General features: G+C 42.8%; 1 long non-coding RNA gene across 1 annotated transcript in view; it reads right to left on the bottom strand.

Annotated features, from left to right (window-relative positions):
- The window catches only part of LOC131425031 (uncharacterized), a 54,538-nt gene that overhangs the window by 15,768 nt on the left and 12,727 nt on the right, over positions 1-26,043 (bottom strand). Inside the window, exon 2 of the long non-coding RNA XR_009228831.1 lies at positions 1-26,043. This exon is cut by the window's left edge and continues 15,768 nt beyond it. This is a non-coding gene — a long non-coding RNA (uncharacterized LOC131425031).

Below are 26,043 nucleotides of genomic sequence, written 5' to 3'. Positions count from 1 at the left end.
AGTGATATTAGTTGTCCCTTCACCAACCCTCCTTATCCATCTATCAGTTTAGTGAGTCCCCCTGGACACCTCAGGCCCCCTTTCCAGTGAATGCAAGACTGCTTTCCTTGATGGCATCTAGGGTTTTCAGGATGCCCAGTGGGAGTCACTCATGGTGTCTTCTTGAAGCTCTAGATGTCTTAGCTGGTGGTTCCTGTCCTGTGGTGGGCTAAGAATCCCCAGGGAAGCCATGTTAGTGTGTGTGTTCTTGGGCCTCTTCCCTAGGTGTGGGGTTGCAGGACTGCATTTGTCCCTGCGAGTTCTTCCTATTGATTTTTCCCACTTAGTTCAAGCTACAGCCCCTGCAGGTGCCTCGGTGCCCAGCCAGTGCTTGGGGGCTTGGAGAAGCATCTCAGATGCAAGTCAGAGGTCACAGGGACAGATGCAAATCCAGCGCTTCATGTCCCCAACTCATTTCCTTCTCTCTGACCACCACTCCTTGCCTAACACAGAGTGAAACCTTTTTTCTGTTCCTTTACTTAAGCTGTGAGGAAATTGAAGCAGGCAAATAATTTGTTTTCAAAATATTTTTTTTCGCATTGTGAAAATCTGTTAAATATAAACTTTCATAAAAAAGAAAATGGAAATACTCCTTTCTCCTCCTGCCTACAGACACTGATTAACTAAAGTGATATGGAAAAATAATGGAGAGTTGAGATTAGTTGAGAAAGACCTTCTCTGAAGGTTAATGAGATGCAAAGACTCACATCCCTCCTGGCTCAGTGTCTTAACACATTTCAGGTGTTGATGTTGGTTTTTCCTAATAAGCAGAACTGCACAGGGGTGAGGAGCCCCCAGGCTGTGGGCATTGGTAGCAGATGCAGCACTCAGTGTTTTGATATTAACTGAGATTTTTGTGCCTTTGTGTAAAATTTTGTGCCTCTCATCTAAAAAATCGGAACTCTGACTTCTTCCTCAGACTTGTTCTTAGAATTATGTTAATAAAACCCATGTGACATAAGCGGTACCCACAGTCCTAGGTGTGCATATGTGCACTTTGTCCTGATCATTTTCACTTGCGTACCCAGCAGTACCTTGAATGTTTGCTTAACAATTAGCTTTTTAGATAAAGTGCTTCCCACCAGGATACATCAGTGGACACGAGTGTAAAGTTCTTGCTGGACCTCCCTGGACTGAGGGGCACTCTGCCCTGTGTCTCTGCTCTGTCAGGAGCTGCTCCACACACTGGGCCCAGCTCAGCAACTTCAGCCTAATAGTTGCAGGATGCAGCAGTCAACGGGCTGAACTGGGACATCTGAGCACCGGGTACACTGGCCTCTTGGTTTGTCTAGATCAGAAGTCTTCTGGCTTGCAAGGTCTGAGTCTCCTTCTTGGCTCTTCCTTGATGCCTCTTTCTGTCTTTATGCATGCAAACCCAGTTGGTCTGCCTCCTCTGGTAGGTCTGCTAGCTCTCTGAATTTGCCCCTCCAATTTGTACAGATCCCTTTGTCCTTTCTCATTTAATCACACTCCACTGCTCTTTCTCTGTATATCTGTCTCTTTGTTTCTCTATTTCTCTTCCTCTATCTCTTTAAGACCATACCTCCTTGTCCTTTGTCTCCCTTTCCTCTTCCCTTCTCTCCTTCTCTTCCTCCTCATCTCCTTCTTGCTATACTCTTCCACCTTTCTCACCTCCTCTCTCTTTCCTTTCCAAACTGTTCATCCATCCGCCCATTCATTCATCCATTCTTCCTTCCATCCATTCACCCATCTATCTATCCATCCATTGATACATTCATGGATCCATTCACTCATCCATTCACTCATCCAACCATTATATATAGTATATATCAGTTCAGTCTGATGAATCAGTAGCGTTCCATTTGATAGGTCAGCTTGCTGGCAGCCCATGGGACTTACTCAGGCTCCTGGCACTTGCCTTCACTTTGATTTTTTGCATTCACAGAGACAGAGTCAGCTGGGGGTGGAGCTCAGTGCCTGCTGGTCCTTCCTGGGTGTGGGCACACTCTGGGCATGTTCACATTTCTATGGACAAGCATGGCCATACTCATATGCATTCCCAGGAACATGTCATAGTCTTCCAAAGCCCTGTGGTGATTTCCTTATCCATCTTTTCCCTTTAAGCTTTTTGATGAACATGCTCTCCACTGCCTCAGAGAGCTATGTAGGTAAACAGTCACCTGTAGCTGCTTTTGACAAACATCTCTATAGAAAAGATGAGCCCAGAGCCAGGTCACATACAGCCTTGCAAGTGGTGTCTTCCAGGAAACCCACAGACAAGTTCTGTACCATGGATGGTTTGGGGATGAGTGTGCAAAAAGTCTCCAGTGGGGTTTTCTTTCCTATGGTGCCCACAATGGTGGTTTTTACTGGGAAGGTGGTATCATATTTCAAAGCCATTGTGGAGCTAGAAAGTGGGGGAGTGGCCTAGGTCAAGTTAAAATGTCACAATGGTCTCCATTTTTTTTACTAGGATCTGTCCCTCTCTTTCTTGTATAAATGCTATTCCAATCATACAAATGTTTGGTGCATCTTCAGAGCCCAGGAAAAGTTGATTTTGACAGTGTTTGCCAGTTCCCTTGTGACTTTTATGGAGAAGAGAGATTTATGATGGCCTTACTCTGACTTTGCCCTTGGTGTCACCCTCATGTAATGGAAGTGCCTTCCACAGAGGAGTGTGAGTTGCTATCTAGGCATCAGACCTGGAGCATCCACAGAAGGGAGCAGAAAATACTTGTTCTGGGTATGATGGTGGATGTTTAGCAGTTTCTGTGAACAGCTCACTGTTTCGATGTAATATTGAATGTGGTAATTGCTCTCTCAGTGTCCTGAGGGTACATAGGGTTCTACTTTGGGATTTCAGAGAGCCTAAATTCATTAACATTATTTTGAAATTATCTCCTCAAGATCCTATCCCATGCTGGGCATGGTGTTTCATGCCTGTAATCCCTGTGACTCAGGAGGCTAAGAAAGGAGGATCACAGGTTCAAAACCAGCTTCAGCAATTTAGTGAGACTCTAGGCAACCTATTGAAACTCTCTGTCTCAAAATAAAAAGAAAAAGAAAGGGCTGGGGATGTGACTCCATGGTTAAATGCCACCAGGTTCAATCCCCTACACACACACACACACACACACACACACACACAAACAACTCAAATCCCACCAGGAAAGTAAATATATCAAAAGAAGAAGGTTGGCTTACCACCTTGTTGGGGTGGGCCACCACCTTTCCCACATGTTCCTTACAAATTTGATATTTTATCTTGAAAAGTAGCTAGTATTTGCAGGATTAATATCACTGCAAAGCAATTCATGTATAAAAAGATAATAACACTCATACTATATTGGGAGGGTTGCTGAGGAAGCAGAATGGATGATTAATTGCATGCCAGCCATTTAGAACACCGCCTGTCTCCTAGTAGCTGTCTTAGTGACTGTTGTTGCTGTCATTAAAGGCTAGCTCCTTCTTTTGTCTTTCTCCTATTTTGGAATGAAGAGTGTGGGGGGGCAACTGAGGACATTGAGTGTGGGACCCACCAAGTGCCTGGGTTGAGGTGGGGACTGAGGAGAGGAGCAATGGGTGATGGCCTACTGGAGGGTTGATCGCCAGTACTGTGGACTTCCACTGCTGATCTGAGTTTTGCAGCTGTTGCTGGCTTCTCTGCTTTGCCTTCTTCTCCAGCATTGTGTGGAAGTAGCTTCTCCCCTGTGGTGCCTGTGTGAGCCTTGCAGTGGCTCTTTAACTCATTCATTGAGCAAACATTTTAAGCTCCATCTGTAATGGCAGATGCATGGAGGGCTATGCTCATGGTGCGCATTCTGCCCTGAGACATGTACAGATGGCCTATTATACATCTATAAGCTCCCTATGGAGTGGGGGTATGTTTATCCCTATTTGCAGACTGGGGATGAGAGGTAATGTGGGGCAAAAGTCCCCTGAGTGTGAGAAGGCTGAACTGTGCAGGGGATAGAGAGAAGGGTACAGGAGAATGATGGGGAGGTGGGCAAGGCCCAGGTAGCCTGCCTCAGTGAGTGGGACTCTATCTTAAGTACAGTAGGGCACCTTCCAGGAGTTTTGATCTAGGAGAGAGAGAGTCTGTGCTGGAGATCTTGGCCACTATGAAGAGAGACACAGGGAGAACCCCAAGGCCCTTGCAGCTGCCCAGGTGAGAGATGTTGGGAGAGCAGGGGAGTTGGTAGAGGTGACAGCAGGAAGTTGACAGATGAAGATGAATGATGAAGATAGAATCTATGAGCCCCCATGGGTCACCAGGGTTTGGAGGAGAATCTCTGGGGGCTGAGAGGTGAGGGAGGGGCCATGATGCTCAGCTAAGCTGAGCAGTGTTTTCTAAGAGCCATAGCCAAGTAGTAATGATGCATGGCATTTTTGGTTGAAAGGTGATGCCAGCAAGCCATTGAGATGATATGATTATGTTAAGATCTGCATTCAAATGGATATTAGACACCTGCTGTCCACCTCAGCCTGCTAAGGGACACCTGGAGAGTTCCCATTAGTTGGGGAAGTGCAGTAGGAAGGAATTCCAGAGGAGGGATTTCCTGTTGGTGTATGCTCCCTGGAAATATGCCTACCCACACATGCAATTTGGCTTAATATGTGATATTAAAGAGAATATCAATTTACTAAATAGAATAAAGGTCAAAAACTCTGTGTTTGAGGAGGAAAGAATTAGAGACAATGAGCCCCCTGCCATGCCAACCCCCTTGTAGTACTGGGTGTTAAATCCAGGGGCTTTTGCATGCTAGGCAAGCACTCTACTACTGAGCTACATCCCCAGCTAGAGAACTCATTTTTTCCCCTTTGCTTTACAGGGTTTGTTGAGAGTACTGAAAGTACTTTTATAATTTTATCCCTTTATTTTCTTTTTTGGAAACATTTAAAAATCGACACAAAATAATTATACATATTTATTACATACAGTGAGATGTTTGAACATATGTACTCAGTTTATCAATTTTTGTGTTGTGAACATTCATTAAATGTACTCTTTTAAAAAAATATTTATTTTTTAGTTGTAGTTGGACACAATACTTTTATTTCATTTATTTTTATGTGGTGCTGAGGATCGAACCCAAGACCTTCCACTTGCTAGGTGCGTGCTCTAAGGCTAAGCCACAACCCCAGCCCCATTAAATGTACTCTTAAATGCATATGTTGGCATAGATTTGGAGTGTAAGTATCTGAATTTATCTAAAACTGTTGTTTGAACTTGGCATTCATGCAGAATGCCAGAAAGTCACTAGCCACTTGGAGCATCCAAAGATACTGAGCCACAAATTTTTGAAAAATTAAGATATATAAAATCATGGACTACTTTTAAAGAAAATTGAACAATTCATTGCTTTAAATTTTATGTTTTTATTTTTTAGTTGTAGTTGGACACAATACCTTTATTTTATTCATTTATTTTTATGTGGTGTTGAGGATCGAACCCAGGGCCTCACATGTGCTAGGCAAGTGCTCCACCACTGAGCCACAACTCCAGCCTTGCTTTAAAATTACACAAAAATAAATAGTGCAAGTACTTTAGTGCTTTTTGTCTGTGTTGTCCTGTCCGATACATTGATGAGACAATTGACTTTCCTGTCCATGCCACAATTTTAAATGTATTATGTATGTTGGAAAGATAACAAGTTTCTAAATATGACTTCCTTTTCCAGAAAATGTCTGAGTTTAGACAGAGCTGGAGAAGCAGAGTGTGGTGTGCTCTGATCAGGTGGAGAGGTCCAGTCTTCAGGGAGATGGTCTAATTGGGCTTGTGTGGTGATTAAGGGGCAGACAGCTCTGGATTTGCAGGACAGAATTCCCCTGGCCCTCGCCACAGCCCCTTCTATCTCCTTCAGCAATTGTGAATATTTGGTCCCTAACACAACCACACCTGTAGAATAACCATGTTGAATTGTTAAAACTGGCATTGATGGGGCCAAACCTCTCCTTTTTCCAGACAACAATGCTCTGGCTAAAGGGAGTCTCACCTTCCACATCACCACCTCTGACACCAACCAACCAAGTGCAAAAGCTGTGCCTAGAAGAGCTGCTCCCATTCGGGGTGTATGGCACAGGAGTGCACATGCATACCTATGAGACTGAACAATTTCTGGAGGCTGTGCCGTGCCCTTCCAAGTACCCAAAACTGGCAGCTTGGAACTCTGAGTGTAACACAGCTGGGCTGGTCATATTTGCCAAGTTTCCTTCAGAATTAAAACTCAGCACTTCAGTGATCATCTCTCCAGAAGGGGTTCCTAAAAGTTCTGAAAGTTTTAGACAATGACTTGGCATCTCTCCTTCCAGAAGACCAGATCTGAAGATCAAGGCATCTCCTAGGTGCCATTTCTACATAGCAGCAAGCTGACCCTGGCTGACTGCAACCTGTTGCCAAAACTGTTAAGATTAGGAGGACTCTTAATGAGATGGACATAACCTTTTTTATGGCGTGGCATGTGGTGGTTTGGAGATTAGGTGTGCCTGAAAAGCTCATTTGAGTTAATGGAGGAATGTTCAGAGGTGAATGATGTGAAGTATTTGAACAATACTTTGGCAGCTGCAGCCGCCAAAGTGGGCCTGGCTGGTGCAGAGGGTGCACCATGCTGGAAGCTCCCTTGCTCTCTTGCTCCTTCCCTCTGTCGCCCATGTTCAGGTACTCTCTCCCTGCTGCCCTCACTAAAAAGCAACAGATCCACCCACCTGCCCTTAGCCTTCATTCTGCCCAGGTTGCAATGATCTCCAGAACTGGCTTTCTAGGAATGGAGGGGCACCTGGTGGTAGGAGGTGGTGGAGCTCAAAGTTCCCATAACCCGCCCAGCTGCTTTGGATGCTCCACTGCCCTCATGTGTCCACAGTGGCCACTCCCTAGGGCTGCTGGGAACCCAGGCAAATTCACTGACTGGGCCAACTTTCAGCGGGGCCAGGACCTGGAGGAGCAGGATGGGAGGGCAATGCCGCTGGGGCTGGTGCTACCCGTGTTGGTCCTCGCGTCCTCCTAGTGCTCGCCAGCCCTCCAGCCCTCCCAGGTTCGCTGCACCTGCAGAGTCCACAGTGGGCTGGCGCCAGGAGGCAGGGTGTTCTGGCACTAGGCCTGCCTGGTGCGACCAACTGCAGGCAGCGCCGCCTAGCGGTACTGCAGGGTGCTGGCAGGTTAGTGACAGCTGGGTCCAGGGCCCTGGAAGGAGCAGGAGTGCCCAGAGGGCACATTAGACAGGGCACCAGCAGAACCACTCTGCAATTGCAGGGGCTGAAGGAGTTGGGGCCGCTTGTGTTGAAAAGAACATGCCCTCAAGGGGTTCGGTCCCAAGGTCTCCCCTCCTAACGTGACCACTGAGCTGCCGCTTGTGTTGGATCTTCCTGGGATGCCACCAGGTCAGGAAGCCCCTAGGATGACTGGCACGTGGTGACGTCATTGGGCTGTCAGTCCGCCTGTCCTGTGACACCCGCAAGTATCTGAAGAGCAGCCAGGATGGCATACCAGCCACCAAGGGGACCCCTTGGCACGCAAAGCCCAGAAAGTCCCATGGAGAACACAAACCAGTGCACTCTTCTGCCAGAGCCTAGGATTTCCAGGCCTTTGACTCCGAAGTGGATGGATGTGAGACACTTCCTTTCTGTGTGCCGGACTTTCCCCTGCTCTGCAGTCATTTCACGGGAGTATTGTTCAAATACTTCAGCACTTCCTTCACAAGAATTGAAACTAGGGTGAGATGATTTTTGAGTGGAGTGCATTGATTTCATGCCTTGATCATTCTGTCAGCTACTTCCCTCTGCCACACTCTTCTGCCATGATGTTCTGCCTCACCTGAGGTTCCAAAGAATGGAGCCTGCTCTCTATGGACTGAGACCTCTGAACTCATGAGCCCCCAAATAAACTTTGCTCCCCTAAGATAATTCTGATCAGATTGGGTCTTCACTGTAGTGAAAAAGCTGACAAATCTAGGCTTCACTAGTATTGTTACTCATTTTTAACTTCCAGTTTTGGTAAGCTCAATTTAATACTAAAGAAAAAAATTATAGAAAAATTTACCAAATAAGAAAGTATTTATCACTCTTTTGATAACTGTCCCTTTATGATGATACAAATTTCCTAGGAGAATTATTATATGGTTATTGAAAACTGGGCACACTTAGAATAATGACTTGGCTTTAAACAATCAAAGGAATTCTGGCCCTTGTCAAATATTTGAAAATCCCCCGAACAGGCACAGACTCCACAGGTAGGGAGACAGACAATCACAGGAAGGACTGCATCTTCCTTCCCTGGAAAGATGAACTTTCATAGAAATATTTCAATGATTGTTCATGTCTGTAGATAAAATGAAAATCTTATGAACTGAAAGATATGTGGATCCTTTGCATGTACTTCCTGGAGTTTATTGATTTGTATTTCTGGTATGAATATTTCCTACTCTAGGGTAGCATTGGGCAAGTCTGAATCCAAATAAGAGGGAATGCCAGGTAACAAAGTAACACAGGACAGTGAATATTAATACAAAACATATCAAGTGAAAAGAAGTCCTCTTCATATGGCATCACAGTTGCAAATTTGTCTTCGTTCTAGAAGAACTACCGCTGTTCTTCATCTTAATGAAGGCAGTTGTGGAATTCACTAATTTTTTATAGTCTTCTCTGAAATTCTCTATATGAAGCTTTAATAATTATTTAATAAGTAAGTTCATTTAATTATTAATTAATGATTAAATTTGATAATTATTTTTATGTCCTATCTTTCTTTTCTGAGTTCATGAAAAGAATTTCACAAAAATCTCCAGAACTTTCTCCAGGATTTCCATTTGACAACATAATAGTGAATATTGAAGTACATAGAGTTGAAGACACCTATGAGTAGGAAACTGTCACCATGGTATTTACTTTCTCTCCCCTAGGAACAGGGCTTCATGATTAACTGCACTCAGTGAAGGGTAGCTTTGTTTGGTTGGGATGTTGAAGACTCTCCAGGCACATATGTTACAGGCTTGATCAACAGGGCAGTGTGATTTGGAGGCGGTGCAAGTCTGGAGAGGTCAGGGTAATGGGAAGTTCTCAGGTCACTGTTCATTTCCCCCAGAGGAGATTGTAGGCCCGGCCTGTGCTCCAGGGCTTCCTAGCTCATGAGGAGAGCAGCTTGCTCTGCCATGTGCTTACATCATGTTGTGCTTCCCTTTCTACAGGAGCAAAACAAAGGATCCTTAGTGCTTGGGTTAGAAGATCATAAGATAAACATTTTGTCTTCATATGTCAGTTGCCTCAGGTATTTCATTCAAATGATGAAAAGCTGACTCATAGAATGGTTGATTTCTGATTTGGAAGTTAGGCGAAGGTCCTATTCTTCCAGAAAAGTCTTCCCTCTTACATCTTCTCCCAGAAAAGCAACATTAGCACATGTGTGATCTGCTCTTCACTGCAATCAAGAAGGAATGGCTCAGAACTTGCGAGAGCCTTATATTCTATGGAAGTTAATGTCTTTTCTGTTATGATTTTTGCTTCAGAATCTTCTGCCTGTACTTCTTGCTGATGGTATATTGAAGCTGATGACGCTACTGGTATTTGTCAGAGGCAAATCAATACCGACTTCTTTCAGTGTCTGTGAAATAAATACCATCCTCTCATTCCCGACTCCTTTCTGGATTCAGGGCTCCACAGAAAAATGTTGAGCTCTCCCCATTTTTAATATCCAACTTTAGAAACGTCTACATTTCCACTCCTCTATCAAGGCTGATGTGTGAAATCGACGGGAAGCCATGGTTGAGCCTGATGATCAGGTTCCTACAGGTCACTTGTTGCGCTCATGCCACAGACCTTTGTGAAGCATCTTTTTGGCAGGGGCTGTGACACTCTGGTGCAATCTCTTCACCCAGGGGTTGCCCCAAGAACCCCCGGCATTGTCTCAGAGGGCTTTATGTCTGAGAGCCAAGAGGCAGGCCAAGAGGAAGAACCCTCAGGTTCAGCCCTACTGACTAGATATTTCTGCCTCTGCAGGACAATTGAAAGGACTGTTGGACTTTCAGGCCCAAAGTATTTGTGGACTGGACCTGGTGCCTGGCAGCAGCAGCAGCAGCAGCTACTGCTGAAGGTGCTACAGCCGCTGTCGCCATAGTGGGGCGTGGCTGGTGCAGATGGTGCACTGCGCTGGAAGCTCCCTTGCTCTCTTGTTCCTTCCCTCTGACACCCATGTTCAGGGACTCCCTCCCTTGCTGCCCTCCCTAGAAAACAAGGGGCCCACCTGCACCTGCCCTTAACCTACATTCTGCCCGGGGTGCAGCGATCTCAATCTCCTAGATTGGTTTTCTAGGAACGGAAGGGCAGCCAGACAGAGTTAGTGGCATGTTCTTGAGCTCCAAGATCCCCCAACCTGCCGAGCTGCCTTGGATGCACAATTGCCCTCAGCTGTCCCCAGCAGCGGCTCCCTGGGGCCGCCAGGAACCTAAGACAGTTCGCTGACTGGGCCAACTGTCAGTGGAGTCAGGCCCTGGAGGAACAGGACAGGAGAGCAAGGCTGCTGGAGCTGGTGCTACCTGGGATGATCCTTGCGTCCTCCTGGTGCTCACCAGCCCTCCAGCCCTCCCAGGTTCGCTGCACCTGTGGAGCCCCCAGTGCTGGCTCTGGGATAAGGGTTTGCAGGGCGCTCTGCCTGCCTGGTGCGACTAACCGCGGATGGCGCCGCCTAGCGGTACTGCAGGGTCGTGCCAGCAGGCCAGTGACAGCTGCTGGGTCCAGGGCACTGGAAGGAGCAGGATTGCCCTGAGGGCACCTTGGACAGGCCACCAGGAGAACCATGCTCCACTTCCAGGGGCTGAAGAAGTTGGGGCCGCATGCGTTGAAAAGAACATGCCTTCTTGGGGTTCCGTGCCAAGGTCTCCCCTCCTAACATGACCGCTGAGCTGCTGCTTGGGTTGGATCTTCCTGGGATGCCGCCAGGAATGAAAGCTCCTCTGCTGACCCGTGCACGCTGACGTCAATACGCGGGCAGTCCACCTGTCCCTGACACTGGAAGATATTTGGAGAGCGGCCAGGAGGGCACAGCAGCACCAAGCGGGACCCTTGGTGCGCAAGGCCCAGAGAGACCCACAGGGGACACAAACAAGTGCAATCTCCTACCAGAACCTAGAATCTCCAGGCCTTTGACTTGGAAGTGGATGGATGCTGGAGGCTTCCACTCTGAGTGCCGGACTTTCCCCTGCTCTGCAGTCATTTCCCCGCAGCATGGGTTTACACACCCAGGCATTTTCCTGACAAGAATCCAAACCAGGGTGAGAGGATTTTGGAGTGGAGTGCATGTTGAGAGGTTTGGGGACAGTGAATATCTGCAAAGTCCATGTCCTTGGCATGATCCCTTGTATGGGTTGCAGAAAATTGGATCATCTGAAGGGATCAAAGTTCAGTAAGCCTTTTTGTTGTTCTTTTCTTTTCTTTCTTTTTTTTTTCTGTTACCACGTATGGTATCCAGGGTTAGCTGTCCACCGAGGGTGGGCTATTATCTGCCTCTTCTTGAGGAAGAAAGGATACTCACAATTATTCCAGGGCATGAAATCAAAGGAGAACCTGCACCTGTATTTGCTCTGTAGTACCTTTCTGAGGCAGGCCCTGGCTGAATATCAAATTAGGTGGCCTAATACTGGTTGTTCAGCAGGCAAGTCAAATTCCATGGGAGCTGGGCCACCCAGAGTTGATGACAAAAGAGAGCTGGTCCTTGGATCTGCCTTTTCTCCCTTTCCTCTGTTTAGCATTTGTACCATTTGATGTTTCTTTGAGAAAATTAGGAAGAGATGGTGCAGGAATATCTTAGTTGTTCTCATTTGACTGAGTGGCCATGGCAGGTATTGACAAAGGTGGCTTCTTTGTAGCATATTCATCCAGTCACAACTCTTGGGATACATCCTTAGAGCCTTTTGTGGTTCTGTTGGATATTTTCCAACCATGCTGTGTAGTGTTGGGTGGAGGAGGCTGTTTTCTCTTCTTGTTAATATTCCTTTGAATCTTTGGATAGTAGAAGTTAATAGGGTGTCAAGAGCCTTCACCCAATCTGTGAACTCCTCACCTGCTGGGATCAGTTGGCTGGTAACTGAAGGCAGGTGGGGTTCAGGTGGAGAGGGTCTGTCTTGGGGGTCAAGGCTGTGGGCTGTGTACCTGTAGGTGGAAAGTGGAAATCTCTTTCTTGGCTTCTTGATGATCATGTCAGCTACTTCCCTCTGCCACACTCTCCTGCCATGATGTTCAGCCTCTTCTGAGGTTGCAAAGAATGGAGTCTGCTCTCAATGGCCTGAGACCTCTGAACGTGTGAGCCCCCAAAGAAACTTTTTTCCTCCCCTTAAATCGTTCTGATCAGATCTTGTCTTCAGAGCAGCAAAGAGCTGACTACTCTAGGCTTTAGTGGCATTGTTTCTCATTTTTAACTGACAGTTCAGGTAAGTTCCACTTGATATAAAAGAGAATCAAAATCATAGAAAAATTTACCAATGAATAAAGAATCTATCACTTCACACTCTTTTCATAACTGTCCCTTTATGCTGATACAAATTTCCTAGGAGTATCCTTGCATGGTTAAGGAGAACAGGGCACAATTCCTATAAGGCCTTTGCTTTGAACAATCATGGGAATTTGGGCCCTTGTCAAATATTTGAAAAGCCCCTGAACACATCCAGACTCCACAGCCAGGGAGACAGACAGAATGAGAGGAAGGACTGCATCTTCCTTTCCTGGAAACTGGAAATTTCCTAGAGATGGTTCAACAGTTTTTAGTGTCTACAGATAAAATGAGAATCTTATGAACTGAAAGATATCTGTATCACTTATATATCCTAACTGGGGTTTAGTAATCTGTCTTTCTGGTATGAATATGGCCTATTGCAGGGTAGCCCTGGGCAAGTCTGAATCCAAATAAGAGGGAATGCCAGAAAACCAAACAACACAGGTCAGTGAATATTCATACAAAATATATCAAGTGGAAAGAAGCCCTCTCTCAATTACATCCCAGTGGCGAATTTGTCTTAGTGCTAGAAATACTATGGCCACTCTTCATCTTCACAAAGGCAGTTTTGGAATGAAGTCATTTTTTATAGACTTCTCAATACTTCCCTTTATGAAACTTCAATAATTATTTAATAATTAAATTTATTATTTATTAACGAATGATTAAATTTTAGTAATTATTTTTATTTCCTATCTTTCCTTTCTGAGTTAATGAAAACCATTCAACAAAATCTCCATAACTTTCTCCAGGATTTCCATTTGACCACATAATAGTGAATATTGAAATACGCATAGTTGCAGACACCTATTCATAGGAAACTGTCACAGCAGTATGGACTTTCTCTCCCCTGGGAACAGAGCTTACATGATTCACTGCACTTAGTGAAGGGTATCTATGGTTGAGATGTTGAAGATTCTCAAGGCAACCTATGTTCAAGGCTTGGTCCACAGGGCAAGGTGATTGGGAGGCTGTGCAAGTTTTGAGAGGCCAGAGTAATGGGAAGTTCTCAGGTCAAGCTGGCAAAGAGCTCTCTGCAAGAGGCAAAACTGTGGCCAATTGCTAGAAAACAGTTTTGGGGGGATGTTTCTGTGGGTATCTGCCCTGCTTCTGAGAGCTTAATAACATAGGGACCTCCTACAAGTCAATAGGGAGAAACAAAGAGCCTACAAAAGTGGTAAAACCCAGTATCTGCTGTTTATAAAAGATGACATACCAAAAATTTAGTAATCCAAATCACAGTAGAGGAATCCAAAGGAAACATAAAGTACATGTGTGTGTTTTCCTATCAAATACAAGGAATCAAGATAGTGAGAAAATCTAATGTTAACCGTGTTGGAAAATGGAATTTTCAAGTTCTGATAATTGCAATACAAATTGTCATACCTATTCTGCAGAGAAGTTTCAGAAAATATGCCAAAATTTAAAGTGCATGCCTATCTTTACCCCAAGAATTTCAATTTAAATAAGTCATTCATTGTTACTGTGGCAAAGTTTTTTATTATACCCTGATGTGGTCCATTGCAATCATGTTATATGATTTTTATATATTTTTAAAGGTTATTTGGGGGGGCAATGGGGGATGTATTTGGACCCAATTCCTTTATTTTATTTATTTATTTTGATGTGGTGCTGAGGATCAAACCCAGAGCCTCTCCTATGCTAGCCAAGCACTCTACCACTGAGCTACAACCCTATCCCCTCTGGTCTTTTATTTCTTAAAAATACATTTACATATCTGTAAACATATTCCTGTGTCATTATATCTCAGACACTTTTTTTTAGGAAGTTACCACGTGGGCTGGGACTGCAGCTCAGCCGAAGCACATTTGTCTGGCAGGTCCAAGGCCCTGTGTTCCTTTCTGAGCACCTTTGATAAATAAATAAAATAAAGATCTATCAACAACTAAGAAAAAAAATCTTTAAAAAAAAGAATATATGTGGTATTTTAAAAACAGAATTAACACAGTTGCAGTTGTACAAGTTCACGATATGAGACATTTAACATGTTAACTTTTTAAAAAGGAGTATGGTTCTATGGCACCAAAGAGAATCTCATTATGATACAGCCATCACTATCATTTGTCCATCCCCAGGACTTTTCTACTCACAAATTCAACCTGTCCTCATTAAATACTCTCTTGCCACTTTTCCCTGTAACTCATCCCAGTAAGCACCGTTCTACTTCCTGTCTGTATGAATTGGATTATTTCAAAGATTTATTTTAACACCACCAAACTACAAGAGCAATGTGTGCTGGTGTATGTGTGGACATGTCCACACACACTACACTTCCATATACATACAAAACTCGCATTAGTGACCAACTTTGCCTTCTTGCTTTCCACATTGAGGTTTAGAAATCCTCCTCCATTGTGTAAACATTCATTTATTTTGTTCCTGGACTTTGATGATTTATACATTTAGTGTATCAGAGCATCTGGAGTTTTTTTTGGATGGAAAGATTGAGATAGGGATTGGATTTCATGTTCTTAACTACATCATTAGGCATCTTCACAATGTTCCCACTACCTTTTACAGAATCATATGCCTTTCTCCAAAAAATAGAAATGTGACCTTTGTGACATTATCAAGTGTTTTATCTATGCAAGTCTTTCCTGATCTCTCTTTTGAGTTCTGTCACTCAGTTCCCAGTTGCCACCCTTCAGAGTTTACAATTCACTGTGTGAAGAATACCTCTTGTGCTAAATCCCTGACTTCTTTTATTTTTCCAAAATGGTACTTTGGGGTTGGGCATGATGGCCTATGCCTATAATCCCAGTGGCTTGGGGGATTGAGGCAGGAGGATTGCAAGTTCACACCAAGCCTCAGGAACTGTGAGGCACTAAGCAACTCAGTGAGACAAGACCCTGTCTCCAAATAAAATACAAAATAGGGCTTGGGATATGGCTCAGTGGTTGAGTGCCTCTGAATTTCCATCCCTGGTACCAAATAAAAAATTTAAATACACACACACACATACACCCACCCACCCACACACACACACACACACACACATCTCACACATGTATACTGTTGTGACCTAATTTTGCAACATGACCTTATACCTTGTTTTCTCTCATGATACCTTCGGGAAGTAAGATTTTATAGAAATTGAAATGAGGAAAGTAGATAGCTGGTCAACACTGGCCTCTCTCTGAAAGAATACACTTTACCTATTAGGATATGATTCTTTATTTTCATAGTTTTATTTACTTAGAGCTCAAAGATTTAGGAGCACAATATCTGAATGCTGCATATAGCTATTTGAATGTATTTCAGTGGGATCTTCCTCTCTGGGTTCAACCACATGATTTATTTTTATTTTATTGGGGATGGAGCCCTGGGGTGCTTAACCACCAAGCCCCATCCCTAGCCCTTTTTTTTTTTTTTTGTATTTTATTTCGAGTCAGAGCCTCACTGAATTGCTAATGGACTTGCTAAGTTGCTGATGCTGGCTTTGAACACATAATACTTCTGCTTCAGCCTCCATGTGACAGGACACCAGGTTCAAGCCCTTTATTCTTAACACACAAGACAAATGAATTTGTGCATCCACATGCTGCTGTCATCATTGTCTTCTTTCCAGAATCAACACCAATCTGGTGGAGCGAGCTTTTCCTAAATATTCTGCCTTTGGTTAACCACCTAGGGTTCGTTACTGTCCTCCTGTTCACAGGGTTTTTGGCTGGCGGACTGAGCCCGAGCATACCTGTGGGCTTCTGCGTACCATCACAGCATCCCTGGTTTCCGGAGTGTGTTCATGATCTGCTGATTCTCTGTCCTGACCCCTAGCTGGAATGTCAAGTTTGGTCGTGCTGGTTGCAACAGCCTTGTCATTCTTCCTGTGCTGAGGAGTCCTCAGGGATATCCAACAGAGGAAAACTGTTTTCACTCATCAGCAAACATCCTTGGGAGCTCAAGATCCGCCCAGACCTCCCAGGATGACATGAGGCGGCAGAGGGTAGTCAAAGGTAGCTCCTGCCTCAGGCTGAGCCCTGCTGGGGCTCCTGATGGGTCCAGGAATGACTCCGCCCCCTGTAAGTGGCCCACCAGAGCTCAGGATCAGCTCTGCACTGACTCCGCCTACTTTACCTGAGCTCAGGCTCCTACCTGATCAGCCAGGTCCTGCTGCGCAGAAGCCTGGGCAAGGGTAAGCACAGTTCCATCCCACCACCAGGGGACCCCGTGCAGATCAGGCCCAGGCCTGATCCGCCCTGCTGAACTACAGGCCAGCTTGGGCAGAGGGTAGTCACAGGGCCATCCCGCCTCAGGCTGACCCCTGCTGGAACTCCGCCTCAGCCCAGGAATGACTCCGCCCACTGTCAGTGGCCCGCCAGAGCTCAGGCTCCGCCCTGCACTGACTCTGCCTACTGGAAGACACCTGCTAGAGTTCAGCCCCAGCCCAGGTCAGCCTCTCTGTCAGGCATGGGAGCCTGGCCCAAGGTAGGCCTGGCTCCATCCTGCCACAGGCTGACCCCCAACAGAGCTCAGGCCAGACCCACGACCACCTCTGCCCACAGGGAATACCTTCCGGAGCTCAGGCTCCTGCCAGATCAGCCAAGCCAGCTGCTCAGGAGCCTGGGCAAGGGTAAGCCAAATTCCATCCGGCCACCTGGAGACCCTTGCGCAGGTCAGGCCCAGGCCTGATCCGCCCAGCTGAACTGCAGGGAGCTCGTTCTCAGGGTAAGCCCGGGTCCATCCCACCACTGGCTGACCTCTTCTGGAGCTCACCGCTCTGCCCTGATCAGCCTCTTCCACCTGCGTGGGAGTTCTAGAGGGGCCTTGATCCATGCAGCCACCTGCTCACCCCTGCCAGAGCTGAGACTCCAGCCAGATTCACTTTGCCAGAATTGCAAGGGAGCCTGGGCAAAGGGTAGGTCAGAGTTCATCCTGCCCCCGCCAGATTGCTGCTGTAGCTTCCGCTTGGCTCAGGAAGGCCTCGCCGACCCGCCTGGCCACCATGCCCAGGGTACACCACCTTCCATCCAGCCACCGGCTGACCCCTGCAGCAACTGAAGCTCTGCCCAAGAGCCGGGCCCTAGGGAAGGCCCAGGTTCTACCTGCCACCTGCTGAAGTCTGTAGGTCCATTTTACCAAATTCTTAACAATGACCAATTCTCCCATTCACATTGGATGGAGACTAGGGATCTGTACAAGAAAACAGAAATGTTTAGAAAGAAGGGTTCTTCAATCCTTTGTCATGTTAGAAAGGCAGTTAGACCAAGACAAGATGATTCTGGCAGAAGGAAGTTAATCGCCATATTTTCTTGATATACAATGCACCATTTGGTAGGATCCTCAAATTCAATGTCGTGATCTTTCTTTCTTTTTCGGTTTTTCTTTCTTTGTTCTCTTCTTCTGCTGCTCTTCCTTCCTTTCTCAAAATTTTAAAGTTTTAAATAAAGGATGCTTCTTAAAATCAGAAGTCTCTTTAAATCTAAGACATAGAGCATTCTTTTCACAGTGAGTTGCTTTTTTTTTCTTTCTGTTTTTTCTCAGTATGGACATCGAACCCAGGACCTTGCTTATCTCAGGCAAGTGCTCTACCACCAAGCTATATCCTTAGTCCTGACACTAAAATTTTTTAAGAATAATAACCGGGCTGGGGATGTGGCTCAAGCGGTAGCGTGTTTGCCTCGCGTGCGTGCTGCCCAGGTTCGATCCTCAGCACCACATACAAACAGAGATGTTGTGTCCGCCGAAAACTAAAACATAAATATTAAAAGAAAATTCTTTCTTTCTCACTCTCTCTCTCACTCTCTCTTTTAAAAAAAAAAGAATAATGACCAATTATGTTATAGAAAGTTCTGCAACTTCTTTTCTGTTTCCTCCTAATAGATTCAAAATTTGGGGGTAGGTATGCCGGAAATTGAACCCAGGGCTCTGTGCATGCAAGGCAAGCACTCTACCACTGAGCTACCTCTATCTCCAACCCCCTAACTTCAAGTATTTCATCCCTAGTCAGAATACTATAAAAGTAATATTTTATCTTTCTCAGGGTATCATCTCTGAGGTATGGGAGTTCCATTTGCCCTTCATTGATAACGTTATTTCTTTAAAAATTGTGATAAACACATACTATAAAATTTATGCATTTAGAGTGTACAACTCAATGATTTTTTTACAAAATTCACAGAGTTGGGCAACTATCATCACAATAAAACTTTTGAATATTTTCATCCCCTCCCCCCAAAACATACCCATTAGTATTTACTCCTCATCCACCTATAGCCATCCCCCTGCTTTAACCACCAACCCTTAACAACCGCCAATCTGCTTTGTCTCCACAGATTTACCTATTCTAGATATTTCATATAAATTGAATCATACAATATGTAGTCTTTTATGACTGGCTTCTTTCATTTAGCATAATGTTTTCAAGGTTCATTTGTGTTGTAACATGTAATTTCTTTTTACAGCTGAATAATAGGCCATTGTATGGATATGCCAAACTCTATTTATTTATTTATCATTGATGGAAATTTATGTTGTTTCAGTTTTGAGCCATTATTAATAATGCTTCTATGGACATTCATCTACAAGTTTTTATGTGGACATGTTTTCATTTCTCTTGGGTATATACTCAGGAATGAAATTCTTTCTATCAGTATTTGATCACATAGCCCTATGTTTAAATTTTTGAGAAACCGACAAACTTTTTCAAAGTGTCTACACCATTTTACATTTCCAACAATAATGTATGAGGGTTGTAATTTCTCCATGACATCACTGACATTTGTCCATCCTTTTATTAGAGACATCCTAGTAAGTTATAAATCAGACTCTTACTGTAGTTTGGATTTCCTAAATGAGCAATGTTGGTGAGCCTCTTTCCATGTGCTTATGTATGTGTGATTTGTATATCTTCTTTAGAAAAAAAAAGCTATTTGAATCCTTTGCCCAGTTTAAATTGACATACATATTCTTTTAATTAGGATTTAATCTCAGTGGTAGAGAAGGTTGTATATATATATATATATATATATATACTATATATATATACATATATATGCACATATATGTACAAAAAAAGTTTCATTGTTAACCTCTTACAGTTAGGCCTTTGAACCATTGTGTTATTTGCATGTGCATGTGTTTATAGTAAAAATAATAATAAGAATATAACTTCATTCTTTTGCATGTGGGTGTTTAGTTTTCTACCCCAATTTGTTGAAAGATTATTCTTTCTCCCTTATATTGTTTTGGAACTCTTGTTCAAAACCAATTGACTATAAAAGTAAGAATTTATTTCTGGACTTTCAGTTCTATTTCATGAATCTATATGTTTACATGTATTTCCAGTATTGCACCATCTTGTTTACTGAGGCTTTGTAATATATTTTGTTGTTGGAAATTGCTGAGTTTTCTGAATTTGGTCTTTTTTGAGATTGTTCTGTTTCTTCTGGGTCCCTTGAGGTCTGTGTGAATTTTAAGGTTAGTTTGCCAATTTCTGCAAAAAAAAAGTAGTTGGAATTTTGATAGGGATTGAATTGAGTCTGCAGACCCATTTGGGGAGTATTACCATCTTACCAGTATGAAATCTTTTCATCTGTGAGCATGGGAGTCTTCATTTACTGAGTCCTAACATGTTTCTTTCAGTAATCTGTTACAGATTTCAGTGTACAAATCTTGCACTTTTTTTGTTAAATTTATACTCAAGTATTTTATTCTTTTTTATGCCATGATAATGGAATTGATTTCCTAATTTCATTTTTGGAAAGTTCAGTACTAATGCAAAAAATGCAATTGATTTTGCACATCGATCTTATATCCAGCAAACTTGCTTATTACCTCTAATGGTTTTTAATGGATTTCTTAGGATTTTCTACACACAAGATCTTGTCATCCATAAATACACAGGTTTTGGGGTTTTTTGGTTTGTTTTTTTTGTTTGTTTTTTTTTACTTCTTTTCCAACTGGGATGACTTTTGTTTCTTTGTCCTGCCTAATTGCCTTGGCTAGAAACTTTGTTACAGTGTTAAAAAGAACTAGTGAGAACAGACATCTTTGTCTTATTCCTAATCTCAGAGGAAAACATTCAGTCTTTCACCACTAAGTATTACAACTGTGAGGTTTTATCAACCCTCTTTAACAGGTTGAAGAAATTCCTTTCTATTCTTATTTTGTTTAACATTTTCATCATGAAAAGACATCATATTTGCCAAATGCTTTGTTGGCATCTATGGGGATTAATCAAATTAATTTTGCCCTTAATTTATAATATTACACTAATTGGTTTTCAGATCTTAAACCAACCTGGCATTCCAAGAATAATGTCCATTTTGTAATAGTGTATGATCCTTTTATGTGTTGCTATAGTCAGTTTGCTAATATTTTGATGAGAATTTTTATATCTATATTCATAAGGGCTATTGGTTAGTAGGGATTTTTTTGTAGTTTTTGTGATTTTGTTTGTTTGCTTGCTTATTTGTTTTCCTTGTGGTATCTTTGAATGAATTGAGAAGTATAACCTACTCTTCTATTTTTCAGAAAAGCTTATGAATGGTTAGTATAATTCTTTAATTCTTTAAGCATTTGTCAAAATTTACCAAATGAAGTAATCTGGACCTGAGCTTTTCTTTGTGTGAGATTTTTAAATTACTAATTCAGTCTCCTCAGGCATTACAGTCCTGTTCAGACTTTCTAATTTTGTGAGGGGAGGGTCATTTTGAGTACTTTGCATCATACTAGTAATTTGTCCTTTTCATCTGAGTTACTTAATCTGTTGACATGCAGTTGTTCATAGTGTTTTCTTTTCATCCTTCCCACCCACCCCAGCCTAAATTAGAGTGGTTTCCTCTTTTTCAGTCTTGATTTTATAGTTTTGAGTCTTCAATTTTGTTTTCATCCCTCAGTCTAGCTAAAGATTTATCAGTTTTTCTAGTTGTGTGTGTGTGTGTATGTGTCTGTGTGTATGTGAAAGAGAGGAAGAGTGTGTGTATGTGTTGTTGTTGTTGTTGTTGTTCTTTTTGTTTTTGAAGTGGTAGGGATTGAACTCCAGGGCCTCTTGTATGCTAGGCAAGTGCTCTATGACTGAGCTACATCCCCAAGCCCTTTTTTTCCCCTAGTTCTTAAGGTAGAAAATTAAGTTGTTGATTTGAGATCTTTCTTTAATAAAAAATATAGATGTTTAGTTGGTGAAGTTAACATTGGTCACCTGATCAACTTATTCTCTGGTTTCATGACCATAGAGTTATTATGTTTCTAGGTACTCCAGGATTGAAACCCTCAGGCACACATTCCTTCCCTCCAAAGGTATAATGTTATTAGGATATTTCAGCTGTATTGAGCCGGGCTAGCTGAAGGCCTCCGTCAGGAAAAGATTCTGAGTGTCCCCAGGCAGTCACTTAGAAAAGGAATCTGAATCCAAACCTAGACTAGATGACCAGGGTGGCAGTGTAACCAGGGGCACTGTAATGCAGGGGAGGTTAGACATACCTCTGACCCAGCCATCCAACCCTTGTGGGTAAGTGTGAGGAACTAAGGCAGAATGTTTGAATATGAACTAAAGATCCTCAGGTAGGGAGTGAGTTTTTCAATCATGGAAATGGGGATTATTTCCATGACATTGTCTCCTATAAGTTAGATTACTTTGAATATTGAAAAGATATGGTTTTATATATGCTTTGAACCGAGGAAGCTAGTTATACCAATGGCACTATTTTTGTGTTTTGTTTAAATTATGACTACCTTTATGGATTACTTTATTTTTTTTTTGGTGTTGAGAATTGAACTCAGGGCCTTGACCATGCTAGCATGCTAAGCACACAATCTACCCCTGAGCTGTACCCCCTTTCCCTCAGTGATTTACTTTTGTGCCATGTGGCACACCCAGAGAAAGATTAGTTTCTGAAGGTAAGATAGAATTCTGAAGAGAATTTTGCTTATTTTGTTTTATAGATGTTTGTAATCAGGACTGCCTGATTTGGCTCTCCATACCTAACAGTACCTGAAAGAAGGATTTTAACTTTGTAAAATCAAAGGATTATTTGATGAATCAAATAATCAAATATTTGATAGTCTCCAGATCCATTCATTTACCAGCAAATATTATAAAGTCATTCTTCTTTGTGCTGAGTAATATTCCATTGTGTATATATAACGCATTTTCTTTATCCATTCATCTGTTAATGGGTACCTAGGTTGGTTCCATAGCTTAGCTATTGTGAATTGAGCTTCTGTGAACATTGATGTGGCTATGTCACTGTAGTAGACTGATTTTATCCTGTGGATATATACTAAGGAGTGGGATAACTGGGTCAAATGGTTTTTCCATTCCTAGTTTTTAAAGCAGAGAGTGGCTAACTATTGCCCATTAAGAAATGACAAAGGCCTGTAGGAGAATGTCCAGTAGAGAGAAGTCTAAGCAAACAGATTGAGTGAATATTCAGTGTGCTCTAAAATCCTGATTACCAGGACAAAAGCTGCAATAGCTAATGCACAAGCAGGCTCAATTAAGCCTAATTAGTTCGGAGTCAGGCTACAAAAGACTTAATTAGCAGTTATTAGGTGCTTTTCAGAAAAGGAGCATAAATAATTGTTGGTAGCAAGCTGTGTTTAAGGGTCTCCTGGCTGAGTGACATCAAATTTAAAAAAAAAGGTTAAATCAATGTTCTTCTATTGGGGATTAAATATAAAATAATAATATGGGTCTTGACTTAAATTTCATTTATTCAGAGTTTATCATTGATTTAATTTTTTTCTGGACAACTCAGATGCTTCAGCAAAGTAAATTTAGGTTTAATTTTAATAATGTTATGGTTACGATGTACCTCAGAGAAGAATATATGCTATTGCAATGGCCTGCTGGCTTCCAGGGAATAAATGGAATGGTCTCCTTGAAGATTTTGAATCAGCCTTTGGAGGGTCTCACATTGAAGAGGTACAGGGAGAAAAGGTTGATATACAGAAAGCAGGGAAACTGAGTTGTGAAGAACACAAGACACACACCAGTGTGTGACCTCCATCAACTCCAAATGGCCCACTTGGATCCTGGCTACACATTAAATTCAAGTGAGCTTCTTTTATTCCAGCACAAATCCTTCCTTCTTCCTTGTCCCATTTATCCTCCAACACTTTTTCACAGAAACCAAAAGCGAAAGGGCCTCCTAGGACTTCAGAGTAAAATGATTGTTTTCAAAGAGACCCAAAGATAGTTTAAACAAAAAAAACAGAGATCAAATTAGCTTGACCTACACTCACCACCAAGTTTCTTTCTCTCTGTTCCTTTCTCAAAATAAATATGACCCTCAGAGAGGAAGACTGTTATATTTTTATAATCTTTCTCTTAAGTCTTGTAATATCCTGTACCAAATACATGAGCTTGACATGAATGAGACTACGAATTTATTTTAGAACACTATAGGGTTCTGATGTTTTAATGCATATTTTATTATCTTTATTTAAGATGACTATAAATGTTATCATTCATAAAACTATTTAGCCTTGTCATAAATTATTTCATACAGGAATAGTGTTTGTAGGTTCATCTAAACACAGAAAATGTGTCTTTTAAGATTCCACTGTAACCAACTATTAATTTTATAGAATAACTGTCTTCCTCTTTTGAAAAGTAATAACATCAAAGGACAACTTAGGAAAAGTAGAAGTGTTTTGTATTAGTTTTGTATTGCTAAGTAACAAATTATCACAAATTTAGCTGTTAGAAACTACACCCATTGGCCTCTCAGTTTAAAATCCAAGTGTTGGTCAAGCTAGATTCTTATATAGAGGATCTGGGGAAAATCCTTTTCCACCGTTACTCTGACTGCTTTCAGAATCTATTTCCTTTGGTCTGAGGTATATTATGAAAGAGCTGCTTTCAGATCCCAGAGGCTACCTACATTCCTTCTTAATTGTCTACACCATCTTCAGTGCAGAGATGGCACACCATGTCCTCATTCTTTGGACATCTCTGACTTCTGCCCACCAAACAAAACTCATTGCTTTTTAAAGCCTCACCCAATTAGGTTGGGCACATTTGGATAATCTCCTTCTTGAATACTTAAGGTGAATTATTAGTACACTTAATTATCTCTAAAATCCCATTTTCCATATGACATATTTATAGGCATGCTATCTTACTATATTCATAGTTTTAGGAATTACATATTAAATTCCCCTGTATCCACACCTAGGCCTCTGCTGAGGAGAGAGGGTGACATTGGTCAGTGGGCAAGATCAGGAGAGAGAGATCATCAGGGTACCAAAGCCTAAGGGAGTGGCAGATGGAATGTCTGGAAACAATTCCTGGAGACACAAGAAGTATTGGAGAGTGAACTACACTTTAACTGACTGACAGACTCCAGCATGTGATCCTTTGTCCCTTTGGACTATATTTAAAAAAAAAAATTCAAAGATAAAATTATTATTAAGCATTTCAGGATGGCAAGTACAGAATGCTAAACCTCAGTGGAGCTCTTCCTTCTCACTGTAGGGATTTTGAGACTTCAGTGGTGGAATGTCCATAAAGCTGACCCTGAAAATCAGCAGTGTATAAATAAGTATTTGCTATTTTTTTAAAGTAATATTTTGTAAACATCAGACACTTGATGGGCAAAATGCTTAGTTTCTTCAAAATACCTTATCTATTTTATTTTATACAGATTAACCTGAAAGATGGGCCTGACTAGAGTCTCAGATAAAGTCAGAGCATTATAATGGACTGTATATAAGAACTTTATACCATTTACTAAGAATATTTTTTTCTTACAGTGGAAGTAACATTGACATTTTACACTATATAGACAAAACTCCTTTATTTTATTTTACTTTTCTTTCTTTTGTAGCTTTTAATGTTGTTCTGGTATTGTCCTATCTCCCAAAGTAGAAATCTGACTTATTTCACCATCAGTGGAATTAATTAAAAATAAATCAACTTGAACTTACATTCAAATTTTTTGCCTCTTTCGCTTCGCTCCGGGCGGAGAAGCTGAATGTGTAATCAGCAGTGGATTGTAAGTACCCGAGGCAAAGAAAGCTCAGTGCGCCACGCCTTTTTTTTTTTTTTTTGAATAATTTTTATACAGGGAGAGTTTGTGGATTGGGATTGCTGGCGGGGCTGTGGTTTCTGTGCCGAAAATCCACTCCGTGGGAGCCGCCATTTGCTTTCTGCTTGCTGTCTTGATGGCTCTGTATACACTGTCCGGCAGCCGCACCTAGAGGTTGGAGCTGGGCTGCGTGCCGAGCCCTGTCCTCCGAAGGCTGGACTGCAGCCTCGAGCGTCTCTGTGGCCTGTTCGCTGCTGCACCTCCGGGCAGAGCCTGCTCTGGGGTCGTTCTGCACCCCCCTGCCAGGGGACCCGTGCTCCTGAGGAGGGGGACGGAGAGTCGCGGCGGCAGCCGCTTGGGCCCCTGGGGCCTGACACCGGGCTGAAGAGCTGCGGAGGCCAGGGCGGCTCTGCTACGGTCGCAGACAAGCGCGGACGCTCGCCAGGGCGGCTCTGCTACGGTCCCAGACAAGCGCGGACGCTCGTCAGCGCGGCCCAGAGTTTCATTTCTAGAAATCTGGACTGGAAACAGAAGCAGCAGTTTGTATAATCCCAAGAACTTGCTTATACCAGGAAG

The sequence above is a fragment of the Marmota monax genome, unplaced genomic scaffold (assembly GCF_021218885.2).
Source record: "Marmota monax isolate L192 unplaced genomic scaffold, Marmota_monax_Labrador192_F-V1.1 WCK01_AAM20220418_F8-fsc01016, whole genome shotgun sequence".
Taxonomy (NCBI): domain Eukaryota; kingdom Metazoa; phylum Chordata; class Mammalia; order Rodentia; family Sciuridae; genus Marmota; species Marmota monax.
The sequence above is the reverse complement of the archived record's forward strand: the minus strand, read 5'-3'. Positions and strand labels throughout refer to the sequence as shown.